This window comes from Psammomys obesus, unplaced genomic scaffold, assembly GCF_907164565.1.
Source record: "Psammomys obesus unplaced genomic scaffold, mPsaObe1.curated_primary_1811, whole genome shotgun sequence".
Taxonomy (NCBI): domain Eukaryota; kingdom Metazoa; phylum Chordata; class Mammalia; order Rodentia; family Muridae; genus Psammomys; species Psammomys obesus.
In genome coordinates, this window is record NW_026596117.1 from 22,870,639 (window position 1) to 22,895,244 (window position 24,606).

Here is a 24,606-nt window from a genome sequence, read left to right on the forward strand (position 1 = left end):
GTGTTTTCTTGATATTCTTGGTGTCATCTCTCCAAATCTTCTCGGAGGATTTTGATTTTATCTCTGACAATGCCCGATTTGTTGGCATGGAAGCAGCATTTTTCCTGCAAAAACAAGCAGATACAGCCTTTTTTGGCAGTTAGTAGGTCCAAACCCCTTCTGTTTGGAAGAACTACCTCCACCAGGGAGTCTAACTGGTCTTGCAGGTCTTTTATGGTGCTGGATACCACTTGAACGTCATCAATTAGCTGTCAGGATAGCTTGACGTAGGCATACAAGGCTACGCCTAGCCTGGGTGTGCCTGTAGACATACCAGCTGTAACTCCCAGGCCAACCAAGAGGGCGATCATCTGTATTGCCCTCTTGGACCTCCCTCCAATGTAATCGAAGGAGGGTAGGGGTACGAGCTCATCCCCAGGGATGATATCCACATCAGGGAGTCAGGTGGCCAGGGTGCAGAGACCCATCCTGTTAGGAAGCAGGTAGGTAACGACCATCCCTCCCCTACAAAGGAGCATCATTCGGGGGTGGGGTGGGGAGAAGGGATTTCTCCAGGTGGAGATGGGGTGATAGAGGGAGGGGTGGACACCCCCAACACCAATGCTGCTTTTATCAGCAGGAGGCAGTACCCAAAAGCAGTCCCCTGTGGAAAGGTCAGGAAGAGGTTGAGCAGGGAATGGGGGAGTGGTTTAAAATATCTAATATTAAATATTCAAATATTTAAAATATTTAAAATAAATAGTGCCTTTTTCAATTGGTCATGAGGGGGTTATGATTCTCCCTTTTGTTTTTGTAATTTTATCTTTAGAGTTTGGTTAAATCTTTCTGCTATGGCTTGTACCTTTGGATTATAAGGAATAATACTGTCAGGTAGGCCCAAGGTGGCAAAGCACTGAAGCATATGACTCATGGCATGTTTGGACTTTTCTCCAGCATGAGCCTGAGGCCCAATATGTGTGAGAGAACGTATCCACTGAAAAGAGAATGTATTTTATCTTACCAAATGGGGAGTAGTGAATCACATATATCTGCCAAAGATTATTGGGACACAATCCTCTAGGACTGATGCCTGACTTTTGGAGGGATGGTAAAGGAAGGAAGGGTTGGCATGATCTTCAAGTTCTGATAGTCCTTTTAAGATCTTTAACAGGGACTTGTGGGATTTTTATCTTTGAGGCCTCTCCAATCAGCATGAGTTAAGGAATGGAAGTTGGAAGCCTCAGTCACTGTATTTAGTTGTGTCCCAGATGCCGAACTATCAGCTAGCTCGTTTCCCTCTGACAGGAATCCGGGAAGGTTTTGATGTCCTCTGAGATGTTGTAGATAGAGGGGGTTAACTTTCTGTCGGTACAAAAAACAGGTCTGAAACATAAGAGGAGTTATGGGATTTGCATCTAATTTAATATGGGCCTCAGCTAAGGAAGGTAGCAGATTTACAACATAAAGGCTATCTGAAAACAAGTTAAAGGGCTTCCTAGCCTTCTCCAAGGCAAGTACGGCTGCATAAAGCTCCTTGAATGGGGCCGAGCCTTCAGCCTCCTGGGAAATGGCTTGGACAGGAGCCATTTTAACATTGGGCCCATGGGGTGGATAGACTGCTAATGAGGCTCCCCTATCTCACCCATCCGTTACTATCGTTAGAAATTTGGGATTAGGTTGGGGGAGAAAAGTCTTGGCAGTCTCCAGGCTAATTGTGAAAAGGAGCTCATCCACTTACGGAGGTCATAGTGACAGTCAATAGTACCCCCAATCCCTTCCAAGGCTAAGGCAATCCTGGGATTGTTTCTCTGAAGCCATGTAAAGTCAGCTATTTTGGGAACCTTTTGCAAAATTTGTCGATGTTGTGAGGATAAAACAATTTTTATAGTAAGATCAGAGCCCTTTTAAAGGTCAAAAAGTGGGGACAGGTCCTCTGTGGAAATGGGAATCCATGGCCGCATCCAATTAATCTCTCCTAGCAATTTTTGGAATTGAGTTAGGGAGTAAGAATCTTGAAACTGTAACAGTGGCTTCATCGGGGAGACCCCCTCAAGAAACAGTGTGGATCCCAAGATCTTAAGAGGGGGAGCATCTGAATCTTTTCAGGGGCCACCTTAAAGTTGTTGTCTTGAAGGCGCTTAGTCATCAAGTCTGCAACCTGGCAGGGCTGCGACTCCCCAAAATAACATCATCCACATAGATATAAAATAAGGCACCTGTTTGATTTATTAAAGGAGTAAAAAGGTGGAGCATATAATGTCACATAGCAGGGCTATTGGCCATATGCCCTGAGGCAACACTGTCCACTCAAACCTCTGATCTGGGCCCTGAAAAGTTATTGAGGTAATGAAAAGGCCAAGTTTTCTGTATCCCTGGGATGGAGTGGGATGAAGAAGAAGCAATCCTTAATATCAATTACAGTCAATTGGAGACCACAGGGGATGGCGGGGATCCAGGGCAATCCCCTTTGAGGGGTCCCAAAGGATATCATCCTCTCATCAATCTTTCTTAGATCATGTAAAAGTCTCTAAGAGCCATTGGCCTTTTTTTTTTTTTTTTTTTTAATCACAAAAACAGGTGAATTCCAAGGGCTAGTAGAGGGTCTCATATATCCCAGATCGAGTTGCTGTTGGACCAAAATTTTTAACTGCGTTAGCTTAGCATAAGATACAGGCCACTGCTCAACCCAGCCTGGGTCCCCAGGGGTCCGTCAGATTTTTGGGACCAAAGGCTGAGCAGTGGCCTTTAGAATTGGGGGTGAACCTGGGAATGTTTGTTTCTTAATTATTCAAAATAAGGATCGTCCCGGTAGTTGGGATGGGCATTTTGCCCGTTCCTGCTCAAATTGCTCTTCATACTCCTTGTGGTCTAATACGTCTTGGTAAAGAGCCTTATGATCAGTGGCAACAGAGGCCTCGGCTTCACCAAGAACATCCTGTCCCAGAAGGTTGGCAGTAAGACCAGGGGCCACTAGGGGGCGCACTTCTCCTTGGTTGCCGTCAGGATCCCCCCAAGGCAGCCAGCCAGTCTATGATGTTGATTGTCTGCCCACACCCAGTAGGGAGGGGCCTCCTTCTTTCTGATCACCCTGCGTCTGCCCCTGTAGCAATTAGGAAGTGGAAGCTCCCGTCCCCCATTGTGAGTGTCGTTTTAGGTCTCATACCAGGGGACCAGGGGGACAGTCCAATGAACTTTGGTCCCTTTCTCCTCCTTATTTAACGGGGCTGGCGTTGGCCCCGAGGGGAGTTTAAAGGTTCACCTTTAAGGTTGAATGGGGATCTGCAATCCTTGGCCCAGTGAAAACCCATTTTACATTGGGGACAGGGCGGGCACGGTAAAACGCCTGTTGTGCTGGCACCAGGAGCATTTTGAGGCCTGTTGGGGAATTCTCGTTTAAAATGGCCGTTCTGTCCACTGCCAAAGCATGTCTGCCCGAGCCCTGGTGACCTGCTGAAGGCATTGACTACATAGTCATTTCCTCCTGGCGGGCTGTGTGCATGGCGGTAGCCATTGCCCTGGCCGGGAAGGAGGTGGTTCCCACATCTTTAGTGGCGACAGTCCACTCACCCATCCCCACATTACGCATCCCCGCACAGGCCAGCTTGTGATCTGAATTCATGCCATCCCACACTAGCTACTTAACAACCTGATCGTGAAGCTCCCCTGGGGGAAACTTTCTCCTCAGACTTTTATCTACCCGGTCTATGAAGGAAGGGAGGTCCTCTGGGGCCTTTTGTGTAATTCCTGAATTACACAAAAGGGATTCTATAGGCCCCTCATCTAGCTTTCTCCAGGCCACTAGGCCTGCCGCTCTAACCTGCTCCTGATAAGGGGCTGGGAGAGCAGCCTGTTGGAGGCCTGTGGAGTATTGGTCAGCTGTGCCCATAGGTTATAGGCACTTGGGGGTTAGCTCGTTGGTTGCATTCCCCTTGGACCTGCATTCCTCCTTGTAGAAGGCCAAGCATTTAAGGAAGGCTGGCCCCGAAAGGACAGCCTTGGGAAGGTCCATCCAATCCCATGTAGTGCATGACCGATGTGCCAGCCCCTCAAGGATGGTCTCAGCCCAAGGCAAATTGGGCCCATCCTCCACGACTGCCTTTCGCAGTTCCTTGAGGTCTAGAGCCCCCTAGGTGCCCAGCCAGGGGGACCGGCTGCCCCAGGAGCAGTAGTGACCAGGAAAAGTAAGCGAGCCCTGTTTCAGTGGCACAGCCGGAGGGGTAGGGGCTGGCCAGGGGGCATTCTCAAATGGGCCTAAAGAAGGATGTATATTCTGTCTCCAGGGAGGGGGCTCATCATCTGGCTTAATGTTGGTTTTGGCTCCGGCACCTTCCTCTTTTTGGGGGGCCAGCTCCTCTTCTGGTTCATTTTCCTGTCTCCTACCCTTGTCCTTATGTTCTTTGGGTGGTCTCAAAGGGAAGCAGCCCTTAAGTCATTCCCTTTGAGACTCCCAAAGAGGGGATATCCCCATCCCGGACCTGTGCTCTGTTGAGAAGGCTACAGGACTGCCAATAACCAGCCAATGCCCGAATAGCTGATGATTAATCCCGAAACCACCGCCACAAACGGGCCCTGGAAGGCAACATCCAGGAAACCAACCGGAACTGGAAGACTGGATGACAGTCCTCCGCTTGCTGGGAATCTGAAACTGAAACATCCCAGAGGCATCGCGTCTGAGCCCTTACCTGCGATCAGGTTTTATCCGCTACTGAATGTGTGAAGCGTGGGACTTAGACATGTAATTAATATTTGTGTGATTAAATTAACATTCCGAATCATTCTGGTGTATGGCTGACAATTAATACCTTGCCGTCCTCAGAGACATCTTGGTCAAGGTCCTCCGGCGTAATTAAGTGCTCTCGACAGTTGGATTTGTGAGATGAAGAGGACTGCCCGTATTTAACGGGGGTACACTCACCCGCAGACCGGTTGGCCCATCAGCGTTCTTCATTGAGCAAGAGCCCCACAGGGGACACCAGCCTGCCGGATGGCTACCCTGCAGGTGGAGCTGAGAGGAGGGTGGCCAGTCCAGCTGGACGTCCCCCGTGGCTGAGCGGGATGATGAACCTCCCCGGATGCTCCAGGGAATGAAACTTCCCGGCTAAGCCGGGAAGTCTTTTGAAGCAGGAACTCAGTTTATTTAATTAAGCAGTCCTTTTCATAGGTTTGGGTCAAGGGGCGGGGTTAAGGAAGGAGGTAAGATGACGTAGAAAGCAAGGTTAGGTGGTGCAAGGCGAGGTGGGCCAGTGACAAAACTCCATGTAACAGTTACCAGGCAGGGTTGATTTTAAGGTGGATATGCTGAGTCACTTTTCCCGGAGGCAGTGCCTCTTAAATCAGAAGCCAAAGATAGGTCTCCAAACTCAAGCCAGGCTCAGGTAGATGCAGCAGGCCTTATCAGGCCCAACAATCCTGTTTTCTTTTTTTTTGTTTTGTTTTTCCATATGAAGTTGATTTAAGTTTGAGAAGTGTATCCATCAAGAAAACCATCCATTTCTTTTAGATTTTCCAATTTTGTGGGATACAGGTTTTTTAATTAAGACCTAATGATTCTTTTGATTTCCCTGATAACTGCTGTTATGTCCCTCTTTTTCATTTCTGTTAATTTGGATACTCTTTCTCTGACTTTTATTTAATTTGGCCTAAGGGGTTTTCTCAAAGAACCAATACTTTGTTTCATTGATTCTTTATATTGTTTTCTTTATTTCTATTTTATTGATTTCAGCACTGATTTTGATTATTTCCTGCCATCTACTCCTCTTGGGTGTGTTTATTTCTTTGTACTCTAGAGCATTCAGGTCTGCTCTTAATTTGCTAGCACGAGATCTCTCCAATTTCTTTATGAAGGCACTCAGCGCTATGAACTTTCCCCTTTAGCATTGCTTTCATTGTGTTTCATAAGTTTGGATATTTTGTACTTTCATTTTCACTGAATTTTAGGGAGTCTTTAATTTCTTTATTTCCTCCCTGACCCAGTGGTCATTGAGTAGAGAATTGTTCAGTTTCTATGCGTTTGTAGGCTTCCTGATGTTTCTGTTGTTGAGGTCCAGCTTTAATCCATGGTGGTCTGATAAGCTATAAGGTGTTATTTCAATTTTCTTGTATCTGTTTTGACTTGTTTTATGACCAAGTACATGGTCAGGTTTTATAAGGTGATGAGAAGAAGGTATATTCTTTTGTGTTTGGGTTAAATGTTCTGTAGATACCTGTTAGATCCACTTTAGTAATAGAATCTGTTAGTGCTATTATTTCTCTGTTTAGTTTCTATTTGAATGACCTGTCCACTGGTGAGAGAGGTATGTTGAAGTCTCCCACTATCAATGTGTGGGGTTCAACATATGATTTAAGCTTTAGTGATGTTTCATTTACAAGTGTGGGTGGCCTTGCATTTGGGGCATAGATGTTCAGAATTGAGATGTCATCTTGGTGGATTTTTCCTTTGATGTGTTTGAAGTGTCCTTCACTATGTCTTTTGATTAATTTTGGTTAGCAGTCTATCTTGTTAGGTATTAGGATGGCTACTCCCGCTTGCTTCTTGGGTCTGTTTGCTTGCAAAATCTTTTTCCAGCCTTTTACTCTGAGGTAATGTTTATCTCTGATATTGAGGTGTGTTTCTTGTATGCAGCAGAATGATGGATCCTGCTTTTGTATCCATTCTGATATTCTGATACTTTTTATTGGGGAGTTGAGTTCATTGGTGTTGAGAGATACTAAAGACCAACGATTGTTAATTTCAGTTACTTTGATGTTGGTGGTAGTAGTGTGTGAGTGTGTGGGAGTGTGTGTGCTTGTGCATGCACATGTGCACTTTCCTTCTTTGGGTTTTGCTGTTGTGAAATTTTTTATTTCCTGTGTTTTCTTGGGTGTAGTTAGCCTCCTTGAGAGTTTTCCTTCTAGTATCTTCTGTAGGGCTGGATTTGTGATAGATATTATTTATATTTGGTTTTGTCATGGAAAATCTTGTTTTCTTCATCTACGGTGATTGAAAGTTTTGCTGGGTATAGTAGTCTGGGTTGACATCTGTGCGAGACTGCAAGGCATCTGCCCAGACCCTTCTGGCTTTTAGGGTCTCTGTTGAGAAGCTGTCTGTAATTCTGCTAGGTTTGCCTTTACATGTTTCTTGGCCTTTTTTTTTTCCCTTGCAGCTTTTAATATTCTTTTTGTTTGTTTGTTTTATTCTGCACATTTAGAGTTTTGACTATTATGTGACAGGAGGATTTTCCTTTTTGGTCCAATCTGTTTGGTGTTCTGTAAGATTCTTGTACATAAAGAAAGGTATCTCTTTCTTTAGGTTAGGGAAATTTTCTTCTCTGTTTTTATTGAAAATATTTTCTGGACCTTTGAGCTGGGAATCTTCTCCATTTCTATTTTTATTATTTTTAGGTTTGGTCTTTTCATGGTGTCTTAAATTTTCTGGATGTTTTGTGTCAGAAACTTCTTAGATTTAATATTTTCTTTGACAGTTGTATCAATTTCTTCTACCATATCTTCTACACTTGAGATTCTCTCTTCTATCTTTTGTATTCTGTTGGCAATGCTTTTTTCATCTCAGGATTCTCTTAGTTTGTGTTTTCTTTAGTGCTTTTTATTTCCAGTTTTGGGTCTGGAACCATTTTATTCATTTCTTTTACCTGTTTGATTGTATTTTCCTGTATTTTTTTAAGGAATGTTTTCATTTCCTCTTTTAAGCCCTCTACCATTTTCATAAGGTTGAATTTAAGGTCTTTTTTTTTTTTTGTGCTTCAGCTGTGTTAGGGTATTCTGGGTTTGCTGTAGAAATATATCTGGACTCTGGTGGTGCCACATTGCTCTCCCTGTTGTTTATTGTGTTATCTGACTGGCTTTTAGCCATCTGGGTTTTGAAGTTTTTAGAGGTTTAGATGCTGATTTCTGAGTTTATCTTAGTTGGATTTTTTTTTTTTCTTTTACTTCAGTTGATCTTTCTTCTCTATCTACTGGCCTGGGTTGTCTGGGATTTGGGTGACTAGCAAGTCTTCAGGTCCAGTAGGATATCTCCCCTGGAGTCTTTTTGTAGCCTGTGTGGCCTCTGGGGGTTTGGTTGCTAACCTCTCTCCTGGGGTCCCTAGTACTAGTGTGTCCTGGGTGGGGTCATTGGTGCCAGAGTGGCCTGCAGCAAAGCAGGCAGAGCTGTGGGCTGGAAGTGGAGCTCAGGGGATAGGGTCGTATGTATGTATGTGTGTATGTATGTATACATATGTGTGTATATATGTGTACATATACACACATGTGTATAATCTTTAGAATAATTTAAACCTACAGTTGTTTACAGTAAGTATGTTCTGATAGGTTTTCAGTGTTGAAACATTACTCAGTGGGAAGCTTCACTTACAACAGTAAAAAACAAATGTTCCTTTAGGGAAAATTAGACACTTTGCATCTTCCCAGCTCTATTCAAAGCAGAACGGAAGGCAATGCAAACCTCACAATATTTTATTGCTTCACACTTTCTCTTAAATACTTTGTAAGTACTTTAAATGTTAATTTTAGTTATAAAATTTATAAATACTTTTTAAATGCTTTAGGCAAATATTTGAAGTTTCAAAATGAAGTGTGCATATGTCCATCTCGTCTTCACTTGAATGAATGATGGCTCAGGGAGCGGTGACACCGCTAGGGTGAGGAGTCGCCACTGCTCTTCACTCAGAAAGCTCCAGAGCCTGCACACAGCTCTCATTGTCCCCTGACCACACTGGAACCTCCCTGCCTAACCTTCCTTTCGCTGTATGGCATTCATAATAAGCATCCATTCTAGGAACCTAAACAACGGTTCCAATAATGACCGTGGAAAAGAAATTTTACTATGCTTGATTTATTTGAATATTTGTGTAGTGTTTGACTAATTTTTTTTTTTTTTTTTACCTAGAGAACAATTTTATAAAATATGTCAGTGAAATACAAAAAAATGCAGCAGCTGATTTCTCATCCTCCGTGGTTGTTACGTTGCCATCTGTGTCTGTGCACACTGGCTCAGCTTTGGTAGCGTCTTCTCCTAATCCCCAGAACACTTGCGTAGACAGACCTATGTTAAGCGAGGTCTCGACCTTCTTTCCTAGCTCATGTCCTAGCAAAACCGCAGACTTTAGGAACGACGGTTCCTTAGATGGCTCTACCTTCAAATAGCTGAAGGAGAAACAGACAAATGCCGTTTTCACACATCCACCATCAGAGCCCAGGGAACCCGTTTAACTACCCGTTTATGACATTAATAATGAGATCCTAGCTAGCAGGCAATTCTCATGATCTTGTTAACATAATTTCATATTTTCTGGGGTAAAAAAGAGGATGAGGGTTTATGTGTTTCAACATTATAAACCTGGGCTGCTCCATGCAAAAAGAGGAGGAAAAAAACCCCGATAACAACAGAAACCATCAGTTGATCGTGCAGGGAAGTGAGTGTGGCACAAATGTGTAAAATGCCCTCCCCGGCTCCTACCACAGCGACCACAGACTGTTGGCTCTAACGATGCTCTCTTTAGCATAAGCACAGCAAGAGCCTCACCATAATCTGGACAGAGTCCGGAGGCAGGATGGGGATTCGAGGGAAAAGGAATTCTGTGGTCAGAGAAGAGCTCTGTGGGTCTGCGTTTGAGTCGGAGCCAGACACGCCCAATGTGGATGAGGAGGACAATGGGCCACGCCTCTTCAGTTACTGTTAACATCCAGCACCAGCCAGGAGAACTGCAGGTGCAACTGGGATAAACAAGTCTTCCCTTACAGATGCTTGGCACGCTTTTAAGACATTTCCCACTGATTGAGAAAGAGTTACACGCTGTATCTAATTTGTGAATTTAAACATGACCTAGAGAGTAGTTTTTCTGGGCTGTAGAGATGGTTTATCAGTGAAGAGCAATAGCTGCTCTTCCAGAGGACCCAGGTTGGACTCCAAGAACAATGACAGCTCTCAGCCAACTGTAACTCCAGCCCCAGGGGATCAGATACCTTCTTTCGGCCTCCTTGGGCGCTGCACACATGTGGTGTGCAGATATATAAGCAGAGAAATACCCATAAACATAATAGTAGTACAAATTTGGAAAACAAAAATGTTTGTTCTGATCATTTTGTTCAAGCGTTTTTCAATCCATGAATTTAAGCCTTTGTTCTTAAATAAAGCCAGTTTTTAAAATCTTCTGTTTACACTTTTAACAGAATATTCTTTTTTTTTTCTTTTAAGATTTTATTTATTTAGTCCATGTATGAGTACTTTAGCTACATGTATGTCTGCATGCCAGATGAGGGCATCAGATTTCAGTATGGGTGGTTGTGAGCCACCAAGTGGTTGCTGGGAATTGAACTCAGGAAGAGCAGACAGTGCTCTTATCCCCTGAGCCATCTCTCCAGCCAGTGCTGTCCCTTTTTCTTGCTGATAATCTTTTTTTTTATTATTTTTTATTGTTTTTGTTTGTTTGTTTTTAACTTTTATTAGGTACACTTTATTCACTTTGTATCCCCCCCATAAACCTCTCCCTCCTCCCCTCCTAATCCCACCTTCCCTCCCCCTTCTTCACGCATGCCCCTCCCCAAGTCCACTGATAGGGGAGGTCCTCTTCTCCTTCCTTCTGATCTTAGTCTATCAGATCACATCAGGAGTGGCTGCATTGCCATCTTCTGTGGCCTGGTAAGGCTGCTCCTCCTTCGGGGGTGGGGGTGATCAAAGAGCAGGCCAATCAGTTCATGTCAGAGGCAGTCCCTCTTCCCATTACTATGGAACCCACTTGGACACTGAACTGCCATGGGCTACATCTGTGCAGGGGTTCTAGGTTATCTCCATGCATGGTACTTGGTTGGAGTATGAGTCTCTGGAAAGACCCCTGTGTTCAAATTTTCTGGTTCTGTCGCTCTCCTTGTGTTGCTCCTTGACAGAGTATTCTTTATTCTCTTCTTCAGCCACCTATCATGCAAACACTAAAACAACTGCTGTCATTGGAAATATTTTTAGATGTAATACTCTTTTATAAGTGTACTTACATGAGCTTGCACAAATGCTAAGTTTTTAAAGAGACAAGAGTTAGGCAAATGCGGCTGATGACACACAAGCACCATGTTCTTGAATTTCCAAAGAACAAGCTCGGGAAAGTTGTAAAGCAAGCATTTGGAGAGGTGGTAGTTCAGGGGCAGCACAGAGAAACTTTATGAAGCAGAACTGGTGGGAACACTTCGAGTCCCTCCTAGAGGAATCAGCAGAGATGGAAGCTCCCTTCTCCCAGGGAGAGGGAGCCCTGGACCCCATGCAGGGCCTCAGGTAAGCAGTCACCTCCATTTCCACCTTGCTCCCGACAGCTGGGATGACTGAGCTTATCTTACTGCCTCTTTTTCTTTCTTTCTTTGTTTCTTTCTTCCCTTTTGTTTTGTTTTGTTTGTTTGGGGACAGGGTTTCTCTGTGTAGCCTTGACTCTCCTGGACTCAATTTGTAGACCAGGCTGGCCTCGAACTCACAGAGCTCCACCTGCCTGTGAGTGCTGGGATCACAGGTGTGCGGCATCACGCCCAGCTCTGATTTCATGATTTCTCAGTTCTCTCTACATGTAACCCAGACTGACTCGTGCCCTCAGCACCATTACTGCTTCTTTTTCCTTTAGATTCATTTGTTTTCCCTTTTGCTTTTTTCTATATCAACACAAAACCCATCACCGGCTTTACTGAGTTCCTTTCCATCCACAGTAAATGCACAGCTACATATAGCACAATCAGTGTTCCTTTGCTTCTTGAGTGACTGGCATTTGAGAGATGATTTTTTTATTGACTAGTACCACATTTTTATATTGCCCCCCACAGTGATCGTTTTTACACGCTGTGTTCTCTGGAGGAGCCCTTAGAATCCAGCCTGCTGTCCCAAACAGCAGAGAAAACAAGGACAGCTCAACCCCACTGCAAACCAGTATCTCTTGAATAAGCACTTTAACAAAAATCCAACCTAACCCTAGGTGTATGAGTCCTATTGCACAAAACAAGAAAAGCCAAGACAACATTCCTCTAAAAGTTGTTAATCCACAAAAATGGACTTCATCAACAATAAATTAGATGAAAGCCCAGAAAAAGAACTCAAAAGAATGACAGTAAGTACATTCAAAGAAATCAAAGAAAGTTCTGAATGAATTCCAAGAACATAATAACCAACACTTGAATGAAACAAAGAAGCCAAGCTAGGATATGTAAGTGAAGTTCACTAAGAGATAGAAATAGTGGGGAAAATTCTCTGAAATGTTAGAAGCGAGAGTTTTTATGTTAAACAAAAAGTTCCTGGGAAGCCTTACCCAAAACCTGTATCAACAGGAAATTTGAATCTCAGGGCTTGAAGACAAGGTGGAGGAACTGGAACACTCAGATAATGGCAAACATAAAATTAATAAAAACAACATCCTGGATCTGCAGAGCACCGAAAACATGAATCTTAGAACCATGGACATAGTGAAAAGACAGAGTTTCAAGTTATCATATTCAATTAATGTCACAGCAGAAAATTCCCCATACTTACAGAAGAGCCTGTCCACATTCAGAAGGCATTTAGAACATTCATAACACAGAAGAAACATACAAAAAGAAAGTATAATGAAAGTGCAAGACAGAACAAGTCATATGTAAAAGCAGAACCATTGGAATAACAGCTAATATTTAACATGTATCTCAAACCCTGAAAGACAGCAAATGCCAATCGAGAATATTATACCCAGAAAAACTATCTATCATAACTGAAGGACAAAAAAAGTCTGCTGTGATAGACATAGGTTAAGCTAGTGATGATCCTTAGGCCTATGCTACAGATGCCATTTAAATGAATCTTTAATATGCAAAATGGTACAGAAAATAAGCCAGATCTGAACTGTATTAAGCAAATGAGTAACAGAGAAAACACCAAACTGTACAAAAGCAAATGCCAAAAGTCAGTACATACCTTTCAGCACTAATATCGATGGCCTAAAGTCCTTAAGCAAAAGAAACAAGCAGCTTGGGTTAAAGACAGTGTCCCCCTGCCCCTGGAGGCCTTGCGGGTGTGGCTTGTGTCACGGGTGTGTCAGTAGGTGGCAGAGTGGAGGGAGGCTGTGTCTACACCCAGCGTTCTGACCTGTGAACGTCTGAATGATTAGTAGCCTAACACTCCCTGAAGAGAGTGCAGACCATGCCCAAGATGACCCCTTGCTGGCGCCATAATGCGTGAGCAGGGCATAGCGCTCCTGAGACGACCCCAGGCACTCAGAGACCCTGGGCACCTCCAAGAGGAGCAGGTAAGTGGTGGAGAAAGGGAAGAGGAAGAGAAACAGAAGGATGTGGGCACAATGAAGAGAGGCAGGCCTGGAGACCCAAGGGTGGCGAGGAACAGCCTGATATGAGCTGATGCCACTGGGAGCCACGCCCGGGACCGTGGCCCTGCAGCCGTGGGGTCTCTTTCCACCAAGAACCAGGCAGATATTCCTGGTCTGGGCTGCTGCCTAGGGACACGCTGATGTCTGAGGGTTGTGCAGAACTGGCCCCACCCCTCCCCTGGGTATGGTGGGAGAGCAGGCCCTGGGGGCAGAGATGACTCTGCTCCTGGCCAGCTGAAGCACTCAGGAAGGGGCTCCCGAACATTGTGTGAGCTGTGGGTGATTCAGCCTCAAGGGCGAGAGCATGGGAGACCTGGCCCTGGGGTCGTGGGAGAGTTGGCCTTGTCCCTTACCTGTTGCAGCACTGGGGAGAGCAGGCTTGCCCCTCACCAGGGCAGCAGGGTAGAGCTGGCCCTGGGTGTGGGGGTTGCCGGAGAGCCAGCCCTGAGGATGTGAGTGTGGGAGAGCCGGCCCTGTCCCTCACCAGGGCAGCAGGGTAGAGCTGGCCCTGGTACCGTGGGTTTCTGGTGAGCAGACACTGAGGGTGTGAGAGCAGGAGAGCTGGTTGGGCTGACCACCTCAGACACGGCTCATCCACGGCCTGAGTTGGCCAAACCCAACTTCTACCCAATCCTGGAACCTATGGAATGCACACATGGAGTCCTACAGATCAAAACTACAGGGTCTCCATGACACAGGGCAACAGCGGGACCTCCGAGAGGAGGCCCAGTGAGGACCCAGGACGGATAGTGCAGCACAAGCCAGAGGCCTCACACCAGACCGAGGAGTCACTGCAGTGCACATTTGCAAGCAAAGAAGTGTGGACAAAAGGGTACACTGTGACACACTGCAGCTTCCACAACTCATTTTTTTCTCTCTTGGGGAGGAGGGTTCGAGAGTGCAGGGTGGGTCGGAGGGGAAGGTGAGGGGACTGGGGTGCATGACGTGACATTGACAACCAATGAAAAGTTGTTTGTTTGTTTTTAAAGACACAGTATCCAGCTACCTGTTGCCCTCATGAACTGCATCTTCCATGGGAGATGGCCCTGACCACTGAGGGGCAGCCTCAGGAGACCATCAAGTGTGAACCCTTTGCAAGGACAGGTTTAATGAATGGCACTACCTGTGCCTTAGGGGCACAAAAAACCGAGGTAGCATCTGAAGCCAGACACTTGGTGACAGAAGATGCTGTGTGTGTGCTCATGCGCACATGTGTGTGTCGTGTGTGTGTGTGTGTGTGTGCGTGTTTTAAGTGAAACTGGCCTGTGCCCTTGTGAATGTTCTTTGTCTTAAGGCGATGATGCCTCAGACACAACAGAAAGCTTCCATGTAAATATTAGGGTGGAGAACGTTCCCAGGCACGAGAACAGAAGCTGTGGTCCGAGTGTGGACATGTCAGGAGGGCTCCCCTAGAGCCGTGCTGAGACACAGGGGGAAAAACAGCTCTTTAGTGAGATGCTATATTGTGCCAGAAGCACCCCTCCCCCGTTGCCCATGGGCCTGTGTGTCCTGAGTGTGCCCTCTCCTCTGACGCACTTAGAGCAGGCTTTCCTTAACAGCTGGGGCTTGCTCGCCTTCGTTTCCGGCTTCCTTGTTACCTCTCTGGTTCCATGCCCACCCCACTGTCACACGCGGGTGTGACCCCCAGGCTTCCTCCATCCTCCTCTGGGCAGCTGCTGGTGTTCACAGCTTGCAAGCCTTTTGCTTGGTTTTCTAGAGTGTAACACAATTGTCCTTGAGTCCGTTTTTACCTTCTTGTATTAACGGGACCAAGACTCCCAAAGGGAGACCCCGACTTCCCCGTGTGGTGAGACGGAAGGATTGCCCCCCTCCCCCCGGACCTGCCCACACCTTGCCCATCCTCCCTCAGCAAGGGCTGCCCCGGGGCCTGCAGCACCTGGGCCCTCCAGCCCGATGCTCAGGCCTTTCTGTTTCACGCCTGCTGGCTACGCGGGGTCGAACTGTGGGGTGGGGGGTGCGCCCGGCTGTGAAGACACACCGGGAGCTGTGGGTGTGTCTGGTGGGTGCCGTGAGCAGCCGCGTGTGACACCTCACTCTCCGTGCTCGCCGTGCTCTCCATGCTTGGTCATTTGGGCGGGCGATTCACCGGCAGCGCACAGCGGCCCCGACCCGGAGGACCAGCTGCGGGAGGATGCTGGGAACCCGGGGGCGAGCCTCTCCCTGCTCACCACCAGATGGCGCCGGCTTCCCGTTTGAAACACTTTGCACGGTCGTTTCCATTTCCCACAAGATGATAATCCTCTGGTGCTTGGTCAGTGGTCCCTGGAGGACAGATGTTTGGATTACAGATTACGTAATGTCTATAGATCATAGCAAGTCTGTTCACAAATAAGAGTGTGACACCCGAAGCCAGAGACACACAGTGTCCGAGCCTTTTCCCCGGCAGGTTAGATTGATTTTCACGCCCGATGGCGGTTCCCGGCCAGAGAGCAAACCCTCCTCCCGGGTTGTCGCCGGGTTGGTTCACTCTTGTGGCACTTCTTCTGGATTATTCCGTGAACAGATTCCGGGGTTCTCAGAGTGTCTGCTGACCCCCCCCCACTCCCCCCCGCCCATCACACTGTGATGTCGGTTTTAAATCTCCAAGCCTGCTGCTAGCACCCTGGAACCCTTGCTGGGTTGTGATGGGGAACGGGGAGAAGGCTTCCGATTGGCCACATCTGCTCCCCACCCCCCATGTTAATTTACAAGCCTGAGGACGTCTGCTCACACCGCTTGGGCCCGAAAACGGGTGTGTCTTTTTCACCCCACTGCAAAGGTCCAGGCATACCCCGCAGGGTGGGGCTCCCCGCGTCTCCTCACGGGCCTGGCCCTGTGCTCACCTTCCAGGATTTCAAAGCTCTTTCCTGGACTCTCCTGGGGACCAACCTCAAGCCCAGGCAGGAGGACGGCCACGCTCGTGTGGCTCCCTCCGGCCTTGCAGTTCTGAAGTGGTTTTGGCTGGACATCCCCTGCCTAAGGGCAGAGGTGTGAGTTGGCTGAGCCGGTAGATGAGGAGCCCAGGAAGCCCAGAGCTGGGCAACAGCTGAGGTGAGGGAGGGAAGCGGTGAGCTGCGGCTCTCAGATGCTCAGGTGGGCGCTGAATTCTGCCAGATCAGCTCGGGGCTTGCTGGGTTTCCAGATTCTGGCTGAGCCGCTCTCTGGGGCCTTGAGAAGAGCGGAGATGGGGCAGGCTGTGGCTGTTGCCGTGCTGTCCCGTGCTAACGGCGGGTGTCACTTGTTGCTGTTCCGGGCTTTACTGTAACTCGCTTCAGTCTCACAAGCTGAGCGGAGAGTCGTGCAAGCAAGCATTCATCGCTCATCGTTTATCACGCTGGTGCGCTCAGCGGGTGTCCAGAGGAGTAAGAGGGAAGCTTTGAACCCTTCAACAAGGGCGTCTGCTGCCAAGCCTGAAGGGCCTTGAATTCCATCCCTGAGACCCACATGGTAAGAGAGAACCAACTCCTGAGGGTTGACCTCTGACCTCCACAGGTACAACACACACACACACACACACACACACACACACGCCACATAAACACTGTTCTAAAAACGTTTAAAGTAAAAAAGAAAAAGGGTGGGGTAGGATGTGCAGCTCAGCTTTTAAAGCCAAGATTCACAAAGAGAAACATGCAAACAATGTAAGACATGAGGCATTCTGCGCCACTCCAGAAGCCGGCACAGGGCTGAGTCACTTAATACTTCCACACTTAGTTTTTGGTGACGGAACTCCACGTGACAGGCATCCACATCTCTGTGAGAGCTTGAGAAAGACACCAGTGATTTGCTTTCTCTCTCCGAGACCCGTTTCAGCAAAGATAGCGAGAACATCTGCATTTTTAAAGTTTATTTTATTAGTTCTCAGAGAAATCCTTACAATCATCGTCCCACCCTCGCCTCACCCGGTCCCTACCTGCTCAAGTCTGTGTCCTTTATTTCTTTTCTTTTAATTTAACATTTTCTTGGTAGAAGTCTGCAGAAAGGAAAGACTCTAATTGGTTGTTTGTTTTCTTGATGTTTAGTTTTGAGTTCTTGAATATTCAAGATGCTAACCCTTTGCCAAAAGGTGAAACACAAATGTTTGAGAAACTCTTAAAAAGGTTCAACATCCTTAGCCGTCAGAGAAATGCAAATGAAAACTCCTTTGAGATTTCAACTTCCTCCTATCAGGGTGGGTAAGAATAAAAATAAGCCAAAACCCACAACCAAAACCAGTTCTAACAAATGCTGTCACGGTGGTAGGAGAGGGCAAAGGCTTATTCATAGCTGTGGGACCAGAGAGTAAACAGGTGCCAGGGAGGGGAGGGGCACTAGAGAGGGGGTAGAAGGATAGGCGTGGTGTGAGGAGACAGATGGGGAAAGGGGCAGTGTGTCAACTGGGTAGAGGCAGGTAAAGGGAGAGGGAGAAGGAGGAAGGTGTTCAAAAAGGTGTGAAAAAAAGATAAAAACATATTTTTATCTACCAAAAACTACATAACACACATACACACACACACACACACACACACACACACACACACACACACACAGGCATGAAGTTATGGCACTTGGGCTAACAAAGTTCCCTTCAGGAGCTAACAAAACCCCAGTACCAGGCATAAACCCCTTTGAATTGTTGGCTGAGGGCATCCAAAAGGATCTCAAAACAATGGCTGGTCCCTTCATAGCCTCTCGGAGGCTGAATATAAGTCCCTGTTGCTGCAGGCACCGAAGTTAAACACCCAAGAGTTGGAGAATCCGAGACGCATCTGTCCCCCGGACTAACCTTCGCAGCGCTGGAAGGAGCGAAGCAAGCTGCCCATGGAGAAGAGCAGCCAGCAGTCTTCCCCCGCTCTGACGTCATGAACCACAACAGTGTAGGACAAGTCACTCTTGGGAACGCAGCAGTGGCGCTTATATTTGGTGGTAACCAACAGCTGTCTAACTGAATTTACAGCTCTGTGCTGGTTACTTGAATGAGAACAGCTCCCGTAGGCTCATAGATTTGAATCTGTGGTCTCCAGTTGGTGGGGCTGTTCGGGAGGATGAGGGGGCATGGCTTTGCTGAAGGAGGTCTATCACTGGGGAGGAGCCCGGAGATTTCAAAGGCCCTCACGGTTCCAAGTCCTCTCCGTGCCTCATGATCCTGTGTGGCCATCCAGGCTCTCAGCCTCGGCTACAGGACCAAACCCAGCCATGACAGTCACGGCTATAAATCCCCAAACCAGCATCCTTCCTGACCTCATTCTAAACACTTATCCTTATATCCAGCTCTCCCTTCCCATCAAAGGAGCCTCTCCTTGCACGAGATGGAGACAGCTGGAGAAAACCACAAGTAGTAAGAAATGCAGGGAACCACTGGCCATGGTGTGCCCAGGCCAAAATGATACACCTGTAATACTCCTTTTCCTAATGCTCAGCGAACATTGAGGAAGAGGGCGTGGAAGATTGTCCAAGGAGCAGGAGATCTGTTGTGAGGTTGTGTCGCCTAGAAATGACAGGGACGCTTCACCCATGATTCCTCAACAACATGGCCGCCTACACAAGACCTGGATAAGGACAGCATCAGCAGGAGGCGAACGCCACAGGCTGTGTCCTAGACCAAGCACTGTGGGCAGCTGAGGTAGAGTGCAGTCTCCCTGAGGGTGATCCCCCTAGATGGGAACCCAAACCAAGTGAGCAGGCCTGAGGTAATGCAGGTACAAAAATGGCCCCAAGACTTCCTGATGTGTACCTTGGGACTTTTCTGAGTGGCTCATGGGGTTAGGCAGCTTTACTGCGTGGTTTCAAGGGGGAGTTAAAGGTTAGCCAGCCCATCCTCCTTTAAAAGAAGGACCCCTGGCATCTCTGTCACCATCCTGACACGCCTCATCATCTCATTCCCTTTTCCCTAGCGATCGAGGGAATCATTCTGCAGCTCACTGACCAGCTTTGATTTTGTTTCTTTTGTTTTCTTTAGCTGTGGATCAGTCCCAGGGCGAGGCAGATGGCAGGCCAGGGCTGCCAGGGCTCTTCCGCTGAGCCTCATTCTAGTTCAGCCGGGACCCAGCATCATTTCCACACTCTTACAGACAATCTTCTAACTGTGGCTCTTTCATGTACTTTCTAGGCTAGTTTTATGTCAACTTGACAGAAACTAGAGTCATTTGGGAAGAGAGAACCTCAACTTAAAAAAGTACCCACTGGATTAGTCTGTGGGACATTTTCTTGATTGATGTGACAGGGCCCAGCTCACTGCAGGGAGTGTCACCCCTGGATTGGTGGTCCTGGGTGCCGTAAGAAAGCAGGTTGAGCAAGCCATGGGGAGCGAGCCGGCCATCAATGCTCCTCCATGGCCTGTGTTTCAGTCCTGTCTCCAGGTTCCCACCCTGACTTTTCTCCATAACAGGCTGAGAAGGGAAATAAATCCTTTGCCCCCCGAGCTGCGTGAGTGGTTTTTACCTCAGCCTGGGAACCATAATGGAGACATGGACTCAGCGCTGTACAAGACATCCTGACATCAAGCTTAGAGCAGCAGCAGTTTGCTGTCTTTCACTTGAGGAATCTGAAATCAGCCTCACCAGAAAAAAAAAAAAAAAAAAAAAAAGATTTTGGCTAGACCGCATTCCTTCCGTACCCTCCCTGGAGAACAGGCTGGCTTAGCTTTTCCAGCTCCTAAAGGCTGGCTGCACTCAGGGGCTTCGGGCCCATTTTTTTTGTTCTCAGAGGCAGAGAATCTTCCCTAGGCCCATTTCTTTGGTACATCTCTCCTTCCTCCCTTCCCTGTTTGAGGAGCCTTATCACTACATGGGACACTTCTGCCAAGACAAATAACTTCTCAGAAAGTAGCATGAGAGAGAAAAGACTTTATCTTACAACTCCAGGTTATTATTGCATTAGTTCAGGGAAGGCAGAAATTTAAAACATCATTTCTGTCTTAGTCTCGGCTCTGCCCTGGTGAGGAAACACCACGACAACAGCAACCTTTATAAAGGAAAGCATTGAACTGGGTCTGACAGTTTCAGAATTTAGTTCATCGTCAGCTTGGCGGGAAGCATGGTGGGACACAGGCAGATGGTGCTGGAGAAGAAGTTGAGAGTTCTTTGTGAACCTCAGGCAGCAGGACTGTTTGGGGCTTTTGAAAGTCAAAAGCCAACAACACTCCACCCCGCCCCCAGGTGACACACTTCCTCCCACAAGGCCACACTTCCTCATCTTGTCAGGCAGCTCCACTCCCTAGCACCCAGCAATCAGACCGGAGTCTATGGCGGCCTTCCTATTCAAACCGCCTGTTCCAACATCAGCGGTCAAGGGCAGGGAGAGAATGAATTCATGGATTCTTCTTGCTTGCTGCTCATGCTCAGAAGGTCTGATTTGCTCTTACAGAGATCAGGGCCAGCCCATGGAAGGAATGGTGCCATTCACAGAGAGGAGGGGTCTTCCCAAGTCAATCAACAGTTGAGACAGTCCCTTAGAGACCCCCACAGCCAACCTGCCGGAGGTAATTCCTCAGCAAGACTCTCTCCCCAGGTGGTTCCAGGTTTCGTCAGGTTGACAGTTAAATTGGCCAGCAGCCCGGAGAATTTGCTTCTGGGAGGTCAGCTGATTATTAGCCTTATTTTATATGCAGCTTTAGTTCTCCTAGATTGTGTGCTGTATGCCACAGGTGCCAGGAATGAAGCTGTACACGTTACCATCACTCTGCCTTTTGCAGATATTCTTATGGTATTCATGCTTTTTTGTTGACTTGCTTGTTTTGTTTGTTTGTTTTCTTTGAGACAGAGTTTCTCTGTGTAGCTTGACTGTCTTGGAACTCATTCTGTAGACCAGGCTGGTCTCGAACTTAGAAATCCACCTGCCTCTGCCTCCCAAACATGGGGATTAGAGGTGTGCACCACCACCATCTGGCTGCTCTTCCTGTTTATACTATACAAACTTCATCTGAAATTTATTCAAGGATTTACCTACCCAGTAAATTTGAGAGCTTGCCATGGAAATATAAGATGTGGCCTGCAATAAAATGATAATTCAGAAACACTTTTCATGGAATGCCGTAATTGCGGTGTTTAGCTCTAAGCCTTGAGCTAGTTCTGTACCTCAAGTGGAAATACAGGGTTTCCAGGTCAGCTTACATGCATGCTCCACACTGGTCCTGCTTTCATGTCTGTTGTTGTGATAAAGTACACTCACAGGAGAAGAGCTTGCGTGGCTTACACGTCCAAGTGACAGTCTATCAAGGGGGAGTCAGGACTTGAAGCACCTGGCCACATTCACAGCAGAGAGAAACCACGGATGCTGGCTTGTGGTCAGCCCCTATAGCTCAGGATCCCCTGCCTAGGGAACAGAGCCACCAACGACAGGGGAACCTTTCCAGATCAGTTAATGTGGTCAAGACAATCTCTCACAGGCTAACCTGATCTATGCAGTCCCTCACTGACACCTTCTTTCCGGGTGGTTCTAGACTGTGACAAGTGACACAATTAAAAACGACACTACAGCATCCAACTCCGTATCAAAGACAGACCTAACCCCTCAGACTATGGGAAAACCAGGCTACGTATGGCAAAGTTCGTGCGGGATAGAGATGTTCCCATCAGCGTGGGTCTGACACACAATCACCCCAACCTGAAGATTTCTTTCTTTGGCTAGTTGAAGATGACTTGGCCAAATGAAAGCAAATATCCGTTGTTGACGGGTACCTTTCAAAATTCACTCCTTTCCTCTAGCCAGTAACAACAAGGACAGTGAGAAAAACACATGTGAAGGCTGGGGCTTTGCCCAGGAAATGAGCTGCAAGAAAGGCTTTACTCTCAGCCATCACCCTGAGGATGACTTCATTGGAATTAGGACTTGGATACAGAAATCATGCAGCTCTTTCTGAAGAGATGCAGGGTGCCTTTGGATAAGCTCACCCGAAACTCTAATCCTGTTACCACATTACACCAAGAAAACAAGACAGAGGTGCTGGGCTGCAGCTTGCTTTGAAATTACTTAAATGTGGGATCTGTGAAGTGGAGGGACAATAAAGGCACTTGTCACTGGGCCTGATGAGCTGAGTTCAGTTCCTGGGACTCACACTGGGTGGAAGAACCGATACCCAAAGTGGTCTTCTGGCCTCCATGTGTGCATCATGGCTTTGCACTATGCATGCACACTAAAGAGAGAAAGAAAAGAAAGAAAGAAAGAAAAAAGAAAGAAAGGACGGTAACAATCATACTTGTATGTAGAAGAAATAAGTCAACAATTAGGCAGAAAACTTGCAAAGATCCTTGAAAAGAGTATTGAACAAGATGATACTTGTTACACCAGCAAAGAAATTATGTACTTCATCAGCGTTCACGTCATCATTAGAAAAATTTTGGCAAGGGCCTCAGTAGTGTGTTCCCCTTTAACTGTGCCCGCACCAGGGTGTGAAATAAGCCGTCATTTCTTATTTAAGCTGTTGTAATCCTATTTCAGAAAGATGGTGACGTTCATCTCAAACGACATTGATAAAGAAGGAAACGAACTATGTTTCTGGGTCAGCAATCTGAGAAATTCATGTAGCCTGTCCCCACCTTGACTTTTTGAGTTGCGCTTGGGGAGATGGCTCACACGTCATTCCAGTCAGCGCTGATGAAAGCTGCAGGTGTGCCTGTCCAGGGAGGGCCACTGGGAGCTCAGCATCTGAATAACAAACCTCCAGCAAGAGGCTTTGTAGACACACAGCCAGTGTTGGCCGAGGACACGAGTGAGGAAGAGAGGGCCGTGTGTGCTGATGTGGGCGTGTGTTTGGATTCCATTAGTTATCTGGCTCAGAGAAATAAAACACTGATAGATCACCATGTGAAAAAGGTGGGGGAGAGGAGTAAAGTGAAATCTTACAGTGCTGGTAAATCTGGGGTCCCCAGGTTGGCACGGCAGTGCCGGGTGGTGCGAGTGGCCACTGGGTGTCACCTCTTGTGGTAACAGTTCATTGAAAATTATGCACACCTACCAAGAGCTTCCTAGGCTCATTCAATTTTACTCGAAAAGTCTGTTTCTTCCATAAACGATTTCAAACAACAACAAACCCGTCTCAATACCTTCATCAGAACAATTGATTCTTGGCTCGGCCTTTCTCTGGCTTTGGGTTTTTATTGACTCGCTGTGTTTTTCCTATTAACGTTTCTTTTACGGTTTCCATAGCAGTTTAACACCTGGCCTGCGGTCCTGGCTGTGGCGGAGGAAGGCTTGCTCATTATCTCATCTCTGGATGTCTTAAGATGGGGCCTTCCTCCTCCTCGCGTCCTGAGTGATTTGACAGTCTCGCTGGCTTCCTCCTGAAGCTGTGTGCAAGCTTCACTCTGCTAGGCCAACACCGCTGAGGAGGAATGAGTTGCACTCTCGGAATCCATAAGGGACGTCTCAGCAAATCCGGCATTCCAGCACCGGACCTGGTCACCTGCTTTCCCTCAAATAGAATCCCAAGCTTTTTACTACAGTTCCCTGTTGCTAGATGTTGCATTTTGCATATCCCCAAAGCCAGTCTATCTGCCAGTGACATGAAGCATCTGGTACAATAATTCCTCAGGAGGGGACCAACGGTCGACCGAAGTTGAGAAAAATGTGCCTCTGGGTGGACTGTGGTGTCACAAAGCAGAATTCTTTCATTTTCCTCCTCTTTTTTTCTTTACAGAAAGAAAAAAAACTTCCCTATAAAACAAGTTTAATGACGCCATATAAAAGCGCCCTCCACCCTGCCCAGCGCTCCTGAGGCCTGGAGGGCTGGAGTGTCTTCCCAGGGAAGAGTTGTCACCATACCTTAACTAGTGAGGGCTTCATAGGAAGCGTCCTCGGGGATATCAGCTAGCTTGTATTATTTTGTACTTCCTAAAATAAAATTTAAAAAAAAATTAAAAAAATGCCCACAATAAGCCCTTGGATGTAATAAACTCTGTTAAAGTAACTCAGTTTATAACTTTTCGTTCAAAATCCATTTTGTTAACAAAGCTGAGGCTGGCCCCAACAGGTTTCAGAAAAGAGAATAAAATCCTGACGGAGGGCATTCCATAGGACAGTCTCTAGGCTGAAACACACTGCTATGATGTAGGAGCGAGTTTCCCTTCTCCCAGCTTGCTCGTACCATCATAATGGCAATGCCCGGTCTTCCGCCAACTTGCCCGATGCAGAGTACAGATGCCCGAGTTCTCATGCTTCTTTCCAGGACAGAGGTGCGCTGCTCTGTCCTGCTGGCTCCACGGTGATTGCTGCTGTATCCCGCTAAGACTGTTATTACCCTGGGTAGCACTTGGGGTCTTTGCTTGCTTATCTTGGGCGTTTTCTTTACAGCTCTGCCACTACGCAGCAGCTGGGAAATATCCGTTGTATAACC

The 24,606-nt window shown here is 47.0% G+C and overlaps 1 non-coding gene across 1 annotated transcript; it reads left to right on the forward strand.

Moving 5' to 3' along the window:
• The first annotated feature begins 12,961 nt into the window (after positions 1-12,961).
• On the forward strand, positions 12,962-13,091 carry LOC129692932 (small nucleolar RNA SNORA17). Its single transcript, XR_008722793.1, has one exon. It is a non-coding gene; the product is annotated as a small nucleolar RNA SNORA17 (small nucleolar RNA).
• Positions 13,092-24,606: the final 11,515 nt, after the last annotated feature.